Source organism: Acomys minous (assembly GCF_964271855.1).
Source record: "Acomys minous genome assembly, chromosome: 9".
Taxonomy (NCBI): Eukaryota; Metazoa; Chordata; class Mammalia; order Rodentia; family Muridae; genus Acomys; species Acomys minous.
The window spans coordinates 44,497,445-44,513,175 of record NC_140490.1 but is presented as its reverse complement, the minus strand read 5'-3'; the positions used below and the strand labels follow the sequence as shown (position 1 = coordinate 44,513,175).

The window sequence follows — 15,731 nt, the reverse complement described above, 5'->3', positions numbered from 1 at the left end:
CACACACACACACACACACACACACACACACACACACACACACACACACACGAACACCGTAAATAAAAATAGAATATTATTTAAAGATTGGGAAGAATATAAGCAACTTAAATATATCTTTATACCTCACAACCAACTTGGGCTCATGCCAAGAATTTAAGGCTGGTTCAATAAGTGCAAAGCAAAACCTGTAACCCTACATATGAATATGTTTATGGATAAAATCACAAGATCATTTGAATAGGTACACAAACGATTTGAAAAAATTCAACATGTTTTAAATGATAAAAGTCCTAACAAATTATGAATGTAATAAAGGCTTTACATGGCAGGCCTACAGCCACCTTTATACCAAACATGGTAAGACTGAGGGTGTGTCCTCTAAAAGCTGCGTCAAGACAAGGGTGTCTGCTTTCTACTCTCTTATCCACTGCAGAGCTTGAACTCTTAGCTAGAAAAAGAAATAAAATGGATACACATGGGGAAGATGAATTGCACCTCTGTGCAGAACACATGGTTCTGTACTTGAAAGTCCCTGCAATGACAGCAGGAAAATATTGGAACTGACAAAAACCATCAGTGAAGATGAAGAAGTCAGATCGTCTCGGAAACCCAAGTAGCTTTTCTGTACAGCAGCAAACTCGCTGAGCATAGAAGCTGGAAGGTTAGTTCATTCATTATAGCCTAAAGAAAATTTAAGTTCCCAGTAAAAAAAATCTAACCTACAAAGGGAATGACCTCTATGAAGAAAACAACAAAAAACTGTAAATAGGAATTTAAAAACACACACAGGACAATTTAAAGACCATCTATGCTCCTGGGTTTAATACTGTGAAAATGCTACATTATAAGACGTGATATGAGGATCAACATATTCCTAACAATGAACTTCATGAAGGTAGAAAATGTTCTAAAATGTATACAGGAGAATGGACAGCTGAAGACAGTGAGGCAGGAAGAAGTCGGCTGGAGTCAAACAAGGCCTGACCTAACATTACACTTCTGATCCTTAGTGACAAGAGAGCCATAGGTGACAATGAATCTAATATGAAACAAAAGAACAGAGTCTATGGCCAAACAAATAAAAAACCTATGCAGTTTGTTTGCGTAATTTTTGGCACAAGCCTTACAACCAGTGCAAGAAAGAGCCCCATACATTGACAAATGGGAGGACATGAATGATTCTGTGCAGCAAAAGATGCTCGTGTTAGACACCTAGAGAGTGGGAGGTCACCTCCAGTGAAATTTCCTGCGGGGCCTTAGCATTCAGAATGTACAAAGAATTGCAGTTATTAAATAAAAAAAACAACAACAATCAACTAACAGACTGATGGGCGCTTTTGAAAAGGAAACAGAGACAAATTAGTATTTTAGAACATCTTCAACATTCTTATCCTTCAAGCAACTTCAAGATAAGGCACCTTTGAGTTTGCATCTCGCAGAAACTACAGGTGCTCAGGTGAAGACGAATGAGCCGTGCGGACAGGACTCCTCATCGCCTGCTGCTGGCCGTGTGAGCTGAAGCAGTGCGCTGGAGGTCAGACTAAAGGTTACTACAAAACAGAAGAACCTCAGGCTCCGGGCTGCCATTCCTGAGCCTGGGCTCCAAGCTGTCTACATCTGCCAAGGAGATGCCTGCACACCCGTGCTGACTGTGGCACTACTCACAAGAGCAACACAGTTAGGGATTAAAATGGCTAAGTCAATTGTATTACAGTTTTCTAATTTTAAAAGAATGAACATGTAAAGAAGCAAAATATGAAGCATTCAAATTGTTTTATAGCTAACCTCATGCATTATTATAAAGTACTAAATTTCATTTTTCTTTAGCACTCTATAGCTAAAGATAGTAAAATTATATCATTTTAGATTTACTTGAAAATTGATGAGCTAAGTAAGTGTGAGGTTTCATGTCTGGGTGGAGACAACAGGGAAATTCACTTTGTCAAACGCTATGAACCTCACGGACTCAAGCAGACATCTTCCAGGAGGCAGAGACGCTCTGGGGTTCAGAGAGGGGGAACATTACACAGATGGAGCTCTATCTCTGCACCCGGAAGAGGAAAGCAGGGAAACCAGGAGGCAGGAGGCTCTGCTGGGATGCAGGCTGGGGAGGGGCTGTGGCGCCCTCCCCTCCAGTCAGGAGCCCTTTGTGATGAGAAGGCCACAGCTGTGTGAGGTGGCCTGAGCCCTCTTGACAAGCCTCACACTGCACTCCCAAGACTCGGTGGCCTGAGATCTGCGCTGAGATGCAGAAGATGGAGAATTGTCTCCTTCTGCTGAAAAGCATGAGTGACTCATGGAGGAGCCCCAGCGCCATGTTCACTGCAATGGACATGACCTTCAGCGTTCTGTGTGGAGTGGGGCTCTTCTTCCTACTAATTCTATTCCTGAAGAATGACCCAGTGTCACCACCACCTGGGAGCAAAGGGAGCACCCCAAAGGTAAGGAAAGCCATGGTCGAAACAAACTGGAGCGTGCATTCTGTAGTTCAGTACTGGTTCTTTCACACTTGCTAGTCAAGTAGAGAGACAGTAGAGAGGAAATCTCCAGAAAGACCAGCTCCTTATTCTGCAGAGGCTGGCAATCAAGACAAATGTGAGAGTGGCTCTGAGGTGTCTGCCTGAAGCCCTCAGACCATCTCTACAGGGTGGCAGAGAGGCCTCTAAGGAAGAGCATTGCTACATGAGCATGCTGCATTTCTGAGACAGTGGGGACACAGGACAATTCTGAGAAAGGGGCACCTGCCCTCTGCTCAGACAGAAGTTTTTGTTTGTGGTGGGCTGATGTGAAGGGGCGATGAGACCAAGGGCCTCAGATCAGGTCTCCAGTCACCTCTGGTCTGAGGAAGCACATCTCACCTGACAGTCCACAGGCAGAAGCAACACTCAGCCTTGGGCAGGATCCTGTCTGAGGAACACTGACTGAAGACATCCACGGTAAGTGTGGCACAGACAGGCAGCCCCTTCTATTTTTTTCCAACAAAACCAAAAGCAAATGTGTTTATGCACAGTACAAATGAATCTAGGATGGATGAGAGAAAGCTCTCTGGGAAATGAAGATTTCATGTTATCCTCATTTACAGAGGGCAGGCAGCTTCCCTACCAGAGAGAAAAAGGAGGGGCCAGCTGATTTTTGTTATTTCTCAGGTGGTGAAGAGGGGAAGGAGCAAGACCAGGAAGAGAACTGCTGCTGTGAAAGGTAGGCCTCTGCTTTCCTATGGAGACGATTCCATCAGGCCTGCCCCTCAGTGAGGAGAGCCATGAGGAGAGCCAGGCTTCTGAGGGTCTGAGATGCAGAGCACCAAGAAGGAAGAGGGGGCTGCTGGGCAGCAAGTCAGAATCAGGGAAAAACCTCAGGTTTTGGGACATAATGAAGCTGTTGTTCCCCTGGCTTGGTTGCTGCCATTGGGAGTGTTGTTTTAAGACTGGAGAAGTGCTGTGCACCTATACGGGGGACTCCCAGGGTCACCAGAGAACAGGGAGCTTCAATTTTCCCAGTGGCATTTCTTGGAGATGATGTATCCTGTGTTCCTCACAGTGCTGTAATGGGAATGACAGGAGTTGAAGGAAAGCAAGGGAGGTGTAAATGGAGAGGTGACGCCCTCACTCTGCAGTTCCAGGGCTCTTGGTCCTTGGACTCCGGTAGTTGGACATTATAATCCTAGCTTGGATGGTCTCTAAGAGGGACCACTTCTACAGGCCCTCGGAACGTAAGCCCTTTTGCATGTTCTCCATAACATGAGAGTCCAGTTTGTCGACATGGCAGAAAGCATTCAGAGGATGCTCAGAAAACATCACGGCCTGAAGAAATATAAAGAGTCTAACATTGTGTAATTATTCAAACCAGACCTCAGGATATGAGATCAGGGAAGGGGGCTCTTCATAATGGGGATAGTGTGTAGGGTGGGGTTGGAATACAGCCCCGTTACCTCTCACACTAAGGGATATGAGATACAGAGGCAGTGGAGTGTCTGGGGGATGGATACAAGTGCCACATTTAAATGGACTGATTGGGTCTCTTGATCACATGCTTGGGGCTGATGCACTTGCCTCCTGTCTTCTGCAGCCCACCAAGCATAAGGATATGGGCATCTCTCCAGACTGAAAACCAGACCTGGCAGCAGGGACTTAATCAGAAAAACCTATAGATCCCAATATCCAAAGACAGCAAGCAGCCATGAGCCAGCCCACTGACAACTTGCCCAAAGCCACTCTGTCCACTGAAGCCATCAGGTCGGCTGCCCTCCTTCCTGCGCACCGTCAGGTCCTCCAGCACCAGGAAGAACCATAGGACAATGTGAGTAATATGGCAGACAAGGAACACCCATCATATCCTTCCACTCCAAGGAAATGAAGATTGAGGGACAGTTCCCAGCACACAGTAATCGCCAGTGCAAGAATAGACCCCACTTCCCCAGCCTGCCCCGCCCTCCATTCTTGACTACAAAATCTGCAAGTAGAGACATATGATGTAGTCCGTGCCCTTTGGGATGCCACTAAAGAAGGGCCCAGCAAAATGTGACATAGACGAACCCATTAAGGAAGGCCTCAGTGTTGGGGCTGAAGACCTGCCTTCAACTTCAAGCAACATCTCTGCAAAGGACCTGAATCCCAGAAACCCTGCATTGAAGACAGATCAGATGTCATGTGTGAATGCCACCCAGGATCTTCCCTTCCTTGACCCAAAGATTCAAATGGAATCAAAGTGAAGCAGCTTCTTGTGAAACATGGAAGGACACCATGTCTAGAGACTCTTGAGTCAAGGGATCTCACCCTGCCCTGGCTTCCAGCCTCACCCCTTCCCCAGCCTGCATTTCTCTCCTCACCCACCTGTGCTTCCAAGGGTTAATACTACTCCAAGGCTGCCATGATTCTGGAAAATTTGGATCCCAGGATCCAGGAGGGACAAGAGTAGAAATTGTATCAGCTGCCAGCCACAGATGCCTCTGCAAAAGCACCTTCAGAGGTTCAGGAGACCCAAAGAATTTCTCCACCACAGCCACAGCGCTTCAAGGGCCCATCCAGATGCACAACAGAGACACCTGAGTGCTAAGACCCGTGCTTTCTTCTTCCAGGCAAAATCCCAGTAGAGCAGGACTATCCAAGGGACTGGAAGATGCAGCCTTCTACCATCCCAAGAATGCACAAGCATGCACCCCATGGAAGTGGCTTGAGAATGTGACCTCAGGGCAACCCTGCTGGAGTGTGACAGTGATGGGCCCCCAAAAAGGGACCAACCTTCAGTTGCCAAGCAAACTAGAAGATCAGATGTGGAAGAAAAGATAAATTCTGTGTGGAAAGTGAGTCAGGGTCCAGTGAGATTCCCAATGGCCACGGCATCAGTATCAATGTCACAGACTTTGAGGATGTAGAGGCCAACAGAACGCCAGACCATTTCCAAACACCTAGCCCACAGCATTCAAGATGCTCAACTGTAAAACCACAGTTGCTTACTGAGGGTGATTTCATATCAATGGAGCAGCCAAAGTCATGCCCTGCTGGGCTCCTATCAGTGGGTCAAGTCCTGTGCATCCTGCCACAGTCATCTTGCCTTCACAGGACTCACTATCCAGATCTCAGATTAGATCCCCCAATCCCAAGACTTCTGAGAATCTAGGTGATGTGACTATGGGGAGGGATCACAGCCAGGAGTCTCAGGAGCGCAGAGTCCCCAAAGACAAGATTCCAGAAAAGAGTCCCCAGGTATTTCATTCAGATGAAGTCAAGAGAGAATTTGTGACAAACAAAGCCAAAAGACAGGGAGAAAGGCTTGGGGGAGTGCAGTCCTCCCAAGCTTGTGGCCTCAATACCTCCACCCAGACCAAGGATATATCCACAACCAAGAGTCGTTATCCCCTTGATATGCTAGGAAAGGGACAGGCTCTGGCAGAAAGCTGTCTAAAGGAAATCAGAAGGAATATTCTAAAATATCTGAGCCTCAACACAAAAGACCAGGAGCAGCGGGATTCTCTGAAGAATGAAAGCCTCCCACCATGTACTGTGCAGACACAGGAGGCAGTCACAATAGAATATCTCTTCTGCACTATGGCCCCTGAAGTACAGTCACTCATGAATGTTGTGGTACAGACCCTGGTGAACTGGCTACACCTTAATGTAGAGGACCCATCAAAGGTTCAAGGGTGAAATGTGGAATCTCTGACATCCCAGCTGGGTAGCTCTTCCTACTCCTCTAAGGTTCTCAATTAGCCCAAGAGTAGCAGACAAGAATGATGAATGAGCTGTGATCCCACCAGTCCCCAATGGCACAACCATCCATTCTTGTACTAGGGAATCAGAGACAAACATCAATTGCATGTTGATGCCCAGAGAGACTGTGACCAATATCAGAACAGAAGAGAGGAATAGTGCCTTACCAACCATGCAGTTCCATGCAAGACACGGATAGGAGCATGTGGCCCAGATCATATCAGAGTGAAGTATCAAATGGACAGTGGTCCCCATACCATCCCCAAGAGACACAATCCTCCATTTATACACAAAGAGACTGGAGACAAGCATCAGTCAGATGATCCTGCACAGAGAACCAGGGACCACAAGCAGACCCTAAGAGCATAGGCCTTTGCCCACCAGGAAAAATTTCCAAAGATGTCCAATCTGTTCAGCCATCTTTCTGATGATTTCTTGGTAATAAACATTGACTTTTTTCATGCAATGAAAATATTTGGATCACATTTGTCTCCTGTATGCTTTCCAAGAGCATCATGGCATCTCCCAGACCACCTGAAAGTTACATTTAAAAACACTCCTAGATAACAAACAAACAAACAGACAAACAAAAAGGCCAGGCCCAGGAGATATGCAGAGTCTGGGCACTCATCTTAACCTGTTTTGCCTGGATCCCAACACCACTTCTAGGATGAATAGAAGTGAATTTCTTCCCAATGGTTTCTCTCATATATATCATCTAGAGTGTAATCGGGCAAAATAATTACATCACTAATTTGAATAAAGAAAGTTATTTTCAGTAAAGGAATGCTAACTATTGAAAGGAGAATGTGAAGACAAAACAGAGGTAACAACCTCAGAACACAGCTTCCTTCCTAGGATGAGGGGAAGGAGCCTAAGGTGGGCATCTCCTTCAGGCTCTGATGCAAACCCAAGCAGGAAGAGCATACTGCAGGGGCGGGGCCTTGCCATCTTAGTCTGGTCTACATAGTGAGTTCAAGAGTAGTTAGTCTTCACAGTGAGAACATATCTCAAGAAAAAAAAAGTCTTTTGGAAGGCAGAGGAAAAGGCTCAGTGGATAAGGGAACCCAATGTGTATACTTAAATTCCCTGAGTTTGGAACCTCACCACCCACGTAAAGAGCCTGCTATAGCCACACATGCATGTCACCCAGCACTGGGGACAGAGAAGGAGTGTGAATTGGTGTCAGGACAGTAGTCACTTGGATGAAGAACAGCTGACTGTAGTAAAATTACTAGACAGTCATAGTATGCTAGTTGTAAATATAAGGTCAGAAAAATATGAGAAAAATCAAGTAGAAATTGTGTAGTTGAAAACAAATTATCTTAAGAAAATATTCAACATAACAGAATAAAGTATTCTATAAATAGCCAAAGCACCCTTCAATCACAAATAGAACATAAACCATCCACAGAGAAGAACTTGTGTCTAGCCAGCTGCCTCACAGTGAAAACTAACGGGATCTGGTGCCATCCCCTCCACAAGGTAAATTAATCCGAACAGATAAATGGCACGGACAGAGGTAATAAAGCCTGTGTAAGACATTAACAGACTCAAGAGGGCTTGTTGACATATAAAGTATTAAGACAATGTGCTGATGGGTTTCCACCATAGAGATGTAATAAAAATGGATATTATAGCACAAAGGCCTTTGAGTCAGAGGGTAAGACTAAGATCCCTAAAAAGAAGCTCCTGTTCAGATGGGACTCTTTTTTTTTTTTAATGAAGCCCAGGTTGGTCTAGAATGTCACAATTCTTGAGTCTCAGCTTCCCAAGTGTTGGGATGTCATCATGTCGTACCATGCCAACACAGAGACAGATGGCTATAAATGTAGTCTCTAGTCCAAGAGAGGGAGGCAGGAGGAGCAAGTCAAGGGAGAGGAGGAGGAGGGTGAGTGCAGTGCAACAAGGAAGGGGGTGTGGGGGAGGGGCAAAGGAGGGAGGAGAAAGGGGCAAGAGAGTGAAGGAGGGAGGTTTTTCCTCCCATAGGGACCATAGTAGAAGTTACATTGATAAGGACATGAGTCTATATGATGAAAATACCAGGGAGCTCATCACACAAATCAAAAGGAAGTAAAAAGACCAGAACTATTAAACAGTCTTGCAGGTCATAGAAAATCGTGTTACTATTAAAATGATATTCCCAGCATGCTCTAGACATGCATACTCTCTACTTGTCAAAAAGCCTCTTGGCCTTCCCCAATTCCCATCCTACAACCTAGTCAGTGGCAGGCCATTTGCCAGGTCACAGCCCTGGCAGAACACTCTGACCAGGCCAGCCTTTGCCTCGCAGTCCCCCCTCTCCTATGTCTACAATACAGACTAGAAGTTTGCAGCTGGCCAGACAGAGCCCAAGAGTCAGGGGAGGACTTCGGTTGTCGCTGATCTCCACCCATCTGCAGCGTGGGTTCTTGTGCTCCTGAAAGAGAGAGATTCAGATGAGACGCAGCATAAGATCCAGCATCCAGAATGTAATGAGCAACCACGGACAACAGAACGCACTGTTTAAGAAACAAGTGGACCTAGCAGAATGGACTCACATTTCTCTTGCCACTGTTACCTTTTGCTGTGCCTCTCTTAGAGTAGGTGCATAAAGGACACGGGTGTCCTTCTTGAGAGCCCATTTCACCATGTATTACTGATACATGTTTATATATATGCACACCACAGTTGAAATGTTTATGAGAAGAAAGGGTAGCAGTATTCTAAATATGCTCCACTGGCCAGGAAGTAGCTGAAGGGAATTGAAGCTGTGCTAGACAGTCCACAAATCCATGCTTGACCAGAGTGAGCATAACATTGGGGCTGGTGCTGCAGGAAGCTAACAGAGCAGGGAGCTAAAATCAGCACTGCAGGAAGGATGCAGGAACTTGTGCCCAGAGTTCCACTGGTGTCCGTGTGGGGTCAGGCTCACATCCCCATGGCGCTCAGGCGGGGTTCCTTCCTGTGCCTCTCAGTCCTTGTCAGGCTGCTCCCTGCTCCCACGGTTCAACAACCACAGAGATGGATGGGTTTTTCTCCTTCATCACTTGAAAGGAAAGACACAGAAAGGAGACTGTCAGTAACTTTAAAATACTTCACTTACTCAGTAATAGCCCTATAGACAGCATCCCTAACCCCTTTGTAAATGCATCTGGGCCACAAAAAGCCATTGCTCATATGAGCCAGACTGAGAAAGGTGGCCAAGTTCTCCTTGGGAATCTGAGTGAGAGTAATTCTGAAGGACTCATCCGTGTGTGCAATGTCCAGCAACACCTGCTTCCTCTAGCTGGTGTCAGAACTATTTACCTTTACAAGGAGGTCAGGAGCTCACTGAACTATGCATTGATCCATAAGTCCCTAGGAAACTGTCTAACACTCGTCAGTAAGCTCTCTCACATTCTGACTGCGTGTTTGCTCTCCTTATTGAACAGAAATCACTGGCAATGTATTGGTGACACAAGCACATCCATGGGCCCTGCCCTTTGCTAATGCCTCAAAATCACTTCTGGAAGACACTCCCTTCCTACCTGGCCAACATGATCATTTAGGAGTGAGGACCAGCCAGGCAAACCCTGCTGCCTCCTCACACACACACACACAGCTAGCTGTGATGCCCTGCTGGTACCACCCAACCGCTGCTGGCCCACCACACTGCTAGGAATGGGGCTTTGAGGGAAGGAGCGAAGGGTTGTCATCAGAGGGTGTGTACCAAGTCCTGAAACACAGCCGTGTGTGCAGGGTGGAGGTCGAGGGTGGGTGTCCTGTAGGGTTTGACAACTTGCAGTGGGTGTGAGTTGGCTATGGGATGGGAGGGTGCCCAGTAGGGTGTAATACATAGTGTGCATGGAACAACCGGGGCAGCTGGATAAAGGCCTGAAGCCTCGAAGTTTATATGGGGAAACAGCAGGAGAGAGTCCAGCACGACTTGAAAATTAACAATATGTGCAAATGGTAATGACTGGGTACAGGTAACATGTACCCATAGAGCCTGTCCCTAAACACTTTATATTAGGAGTACGTCTGACAGGACCTGATACTATACAAAGTACAGTGGTGGAGGAGTGGTTTCTTCATGGGCTGATTCTTCAGTGTCCTAAGTATGGTAGTCAAGGGTCTAACTGGATTAAACCATAGCAGTGTACCTAGGGTGTGACTCAGGTCCCAATTTCCAGCAGAGTAAGTGAGGTGAGGTGTCTTGTAAGGTGTGATACCAAGCACTGTAGTGAGACACATCACCCTAACCCTAACCCCAAATCCTTTACCCCTAACCCCCAAATCCCTAAGCCACCTTAACCCCTAAACCCCTAATCCAAAACCCCCAACCCCCAACCCCAAACGCTAAATGACCCTAAGCCCTAAATCTAACCTTACCCCATCCCCTAACCCCTTACTCCTAACCCCTAGCACATAACCCTTAACCTAATCCTAACCACTAACCCTAACCCTAAAGCCCTAACTCTAAAATCCTAACCCTAAAATCCTAAAATCTTAACCTAACCCTAAAACCCTAACCTAACCCTAAAACCCCAACCCTAAAACCAAACACTAACCCCTGAATGATAAACCATAAAAACCCTAAACCATAAAAATCCTAAACCCTAAACACAACCCCGACCCCAACAACCCTAACCCTAACCCTACCATAACCCTAACCCTAACCCTAAGCACTATACCCTAAACCTTAACCCTAAATCCTAACCCTAACCTTCAACCCTAACCCTAACCAGCATAGTCTGAAACTTAGCAGCATATGTGTGGGTGATAAGATAGTTAGAAAATATGTCCAGGAGGGTCTGATACCTGGACCAACACAAGAATTTTGAGTAGGGTTTCATAAAATGTATGTAGCGCTTTAGGGTAGAGTACAGCAGGGACTGATATCTACCAGTGTGTGTGGGGTACGGGACAGCAGGACCTGACTTCTGGAAGGTTATATATGCCCAGGGATTATCAGGAGTTGATAACGTAAAGTGTAGGTGGTGTACCCATGGAGTGGGGATTCCTGCATGGGCTGATGCCGAGAAGTTTATGACCCCACTCTCCCATGCTGCTGCCCCCAATTACAATGAGAAATCTCACACAGGGCTGGACACACCATCAAACACTCCATGTAGACTATAAAGTGTCAGGACCCACTGGGCAGCACTGCTGAGTGGCTAAACCTCCTACCACACTGGGTAACAGAAGCTACTGGACAACACCCCTCCCCGCTGCCATCTGCAGACACAGCTAGTTATCAGGCCACACCCCTTGACCCCTGATGAAGCCCCGCACTCCCTGCCATATTCTGATCCTTCTGGATACTCCCCACCTTCCACATCACATACACTGAGGTCTGTAGCCCTGTAGGACATCCCTTCCTCCACCACACATAAACTCTATGTACTAGGGCCTGTTGGTCTTGCCTTTCCCCCATTGCTACTGCCCTAAATACGCACTTTTATCACTCCCTGCAGGTTGCCCACACACATTGCTATATTTCAGACAAGCATGGCCACCCAAGGCCACCTTCTCACTTAGTTTTAGGCCTTCCTGAACAGGTCTCCCCTAAGGATGCCACTCCACCCACAGTGCTAGGGATTAGACACTACTGGAAATCCCACATACACTATCACATGTGTAGCTTGGCCTAATGGACAGTGTGTTAGCACTGCACACACACAGATTGGTGAGGGGATGACCAGCAAGTCTAATGTCGTAAAAGTTGATACAGGTTGGCATCATGGGGTGTCCAGCACTGTCTAAGCCATAGTAGTGCATATTGGGTGACAGTGGTAAAGAACTGAGCCAGCAATGCCTGATAACTAACACTGTAGTAGGTGGTGATGGGGGCTGATGTCTCAGAGGGTCCTGACACCTAGCAGTATATGTGGCTTCCTTCGTGTGAGGCTGTCAAGCAGGGCCCAGTGAGCAGCCCTGTGTTGGGGGTTCAGTGGCAGGGGAGGATCCAGCATAGCCTGAGACTTACCAGGTAATGTAGGGTTTTGTCAGGGGTCTTACAGGACCCAATATCCAGAAATAGATGTGATGTATAGATTAGGGGCTTGTCTAGCCATTAGTGTGTTTAATGGGAAGTCATGCATAGCCTAATAGTTGGGAAAGTATTTGAGGTCGTGGGGAGGTCGTCCAATAGGGCCTGGCACCTAGCAGTGCAAGTGAGGTGGCATGGGGCTGGTTTCCAGCAGTGCATTGTAGGTGATGGTATACGACAGGGCAGGAGGTGAGCGGCAGGATCACAGCATGTGGACCATGGACAGGATGTGGAGTGTCCAGCAGGGCCTGAAACCCATCACTGTATCTCAGGTGTCACTGGGTCAGAGGGCTATCTAGCAGGGTCTGGTACCTGCACTGTGCATGGGACAGTAGGAAAGACACTGTCTAGCCAGATCTGATATCTAAAATTCTATGTGGTGGATTTCCCACATGTCCTTAAGCTAGCAATGTATACAGGGTGTTAATGGGTGTAGGAGTGCACACAGAACACATAAAAGTTTGTAGGTATCACATGCTACTGCTGACCCAATGATACTATACCTGACAACATAGTCCTGTACACTGATCCAGCAGAACATCCCCTCCCTGTCACACACGTGCTGGGTATCAGGCCTCACCACACCACACACTATGCCACCACCACCTTTGAACTTCAACCCAGATGTGATTTTGATAAGTAACCCAAAGTCACACAGTCTGACGCTTCCTTTGCCATGCTGCAGGATGTTGTCTGGTCTGATGTCCTGTGTGGAAGGCTGCTCTCATGGCAGTAGTTAACTGCACACACCATCTGTGTGAAGATGCGGTGAGCCTGCTCCTCCTGCAGACAGCCCCGCTCCTCACTGTGGCTCACCAACCCCCAGCAGCGTGCTCCATCACCATAAAGGTGTGCTCTCTGGTTCTGATGATGCAACAACTTGATGATGCTTGGGTGGTCCAGAACTTTAGGGATGTCAATTTCAGTCTTGCTTCAGGAGTCCTTTTTCTCACCCCGATCAAGGATCCTGAAGGCAGCCTGCGCTTCTGTGCTGAGGTGGCACTCCTCCGTCACACTGCCTTTGCCAAGGATCTTGAGGGTGACATGATGACCCATCAGGGTCACGGTGCTGGACGACCTGCCCTCCAGGTCCAGCTGCATTGTTGCCTCCTCTCTTCACTTGCCTGAGAGTTGCTTGAGAATTTTCAACCCAATAGGCAAATCCATATTGAAAACAATAAGAATCAGGTCTAGGAGGAAGGTTTACAGCTCTCAATTCCTAAATGGAAAAGTAGAGAGATGTAAGGATGGCCTCACAATGCACTTCGGGGTCAGAGAGAAATAAGAACAAATAAAACCCCAAACGCAGCAGCTGATAAACATGCTAAAGATGAAAGTTGAGCCCCATGAATTGGACCGTTAAGAACAATGCAAAAAAAAAAACACAAAAAAACAAAAAAAACCAAGGAGCTTGGTTATTGAAGAAGACAGGAAAATACATACCACAATTAACCCAATGAGCAGATGCAGAGTAAAACTAGAGACAAATGAAAGTGATATTATAGCAGATACAGCAGGATTTAAGAATCATTCTAGTGGGACTCTAGATGAGAGAATCATGGGAGAAAGGCAAAGTAGAAGGACCCAGAGGGTCCTAGAAGCCTACAAGTAGAACATTATGATAGGCAGATTTGGGCCCAGGGGTCCCGCTCAAACTAAGGCACCAGCCAAGGACAATACAGGCGGTATACCTTAAGCCCCTACCCAGATCTAGCCAATGGACAGAACACTCCCCACAGTAGAGTGGAGAGTGGGATATGACTTTCTCACATACTCTGGTGCCTCACCTTTGACCATGTCCCCTGGAAGGGGAGACCTGGTGGCAAGCAGAGGAAGGACAGCAAGTTACCAAGAAGAGACTTGATACCCTATGAACATATAGAGGGGGAGGTAATCCCCCTCAGGAACAGTCATAGGGGAGGGGAATAAGGGGAAATTGGGAGGGAGGGAAGAATGGGAGGATACAAGGGATGGGATAACCATTGAGATGTAACAAGAATAAATTAATAAAGGAGGAAAAAAAAAGAAAAAAAAAAGAATCATTATGTGTGGGCTGGAGAGATGGCTCAACGTTCGGAGCACCAACTGCTCTTCCTGAGGTCCTGAGTTCAATTGTCAGCAACCACATGGTGGCTCACAGCCATCTATAATGTGATCTGATGCCGTCTTCTGGCCTGCAGATGTACATGCAGGCAGAGCACTGTGCTGGGCAGGGGACTGAGTGTCATGGTCACCAGAGACTTCCCAGCGAGTGCTGCAGTGTCCTGGGTCCTTCAGAATCAAGATTCTTGCATCCCTGAGCCCTCCTTGGCCAGGCACTGGGATAAAAGAGTTAATGCATGAAACCCAACCAAAGTGGTTCAGTCAAGCAGAGAAAGTGGGGAGAGGGACCCATGAAACCAAACCAGTAAGGGAGGCCTGCAGCAGACTAGGTGGTACCTGGGTGTTGGTTGAGCAGACAGAAGGACCTCTCCCATAATCATGGTGTGGCACATTGCCTCAGCCCACTGTCATTTCCACTGGTGTCCTTGAGTGAAAACTTGGCCTTCATTATTACAAGTGGATCACCAACTGCCTCAGCCACCTTGCACCAACTGTAACTCCTGACCTATGACCTAATTGGTCACATGTCCAGAACTCGGCCAATCAGACTATCTAGCCAATCAGGACTCTCCTGGCTGGTCATGTTGAAGTCATGTGACCCGTGCCTACTTTGCAGTGAGGAGTCTCCCACCCAGACCCAAGGTGGGCAATGCTGTAACAGTAGGGTTAAGGCTTAGCAAGCCCTGTGCTTTGTTTCCAGGGATGGGCTAGCTAGGGTGCTCCTCCCCCACCCCACTGCCTCCATCCACAGAAGAACTCATGGCTGCACTTCCTTTCTCAGGTCCCCAATAAATACTCATTACAGAAGGTGGGATTTGGGGTTTGCTCCCAGCTCCTAGTCCTCCCTGAGTAAAAGGGTCATCCCTTATTCAGTCAATGAATGTTCATTGTTCACTGGGGATCACCTGTTGGGTCCAGGGCTCAACAAAGCTGAAGGAATTCCTGTCTTGCAAGAACTGAAAGTCTGGGGATAAAAGTGCGCCTCTCTTAAGAAATCTATGTCTAGATTGTGCACTGCGGTTTCCTTAACAGCGCCCTCTCTCAACACCCCTGCTTACTTGTAGAGGCTCAATTTTCTTATCAATTATAGTTTATTATGAACTTATTAAACGAGCCTACCTCCCTAACAACCTGACTAGCCAAAACAATCAGAAAAGGATATTAAAGAACACTACAATGAAACCTTAAGGATATCAGTCCCTGGAGTAATCAGCAGGATTTCAGCAGACCAGCAATTCCATCAAAGTTGCCACTGGAACTAGGAGCAGCAGCTGGAACCTCAAGCCTCAGCTGGAGTCCAAAGCCTTGAAACTTTCCCAGGGGCAGTTCTCTTTAGGAGCCTCTTGAAGTACTGGGATGAACAGCCAAAAACCAAGTCCCAACCAAAATGCCTCTCTCCTGTTTTG

General features: G+C 47.0%; 1 long non-coding RNA gene across 1 annotated transcript; it reads right to left on the bottom strand.

Annotated features, from left to right (window-relative positions):
* Position 1: 1 nt before the first annotated feature.
* LOC311604790 lies at positions 2-14,914 on the bottom strand. The gene is made up of 4 exons (XR_014781680.1): positions 14,662-14,914; positions 12,973-13,441; positions 8,750-9,237; positions 2-8,628 (listed from the first exon to the last, which is right to left on the bottom strand). It is a non-coding gene; the product is annotated as an uncharacterized lncRNA (long non-coding RNA).
* Positions 14,915-15,731: the final 817 nt, after the last annotated feature.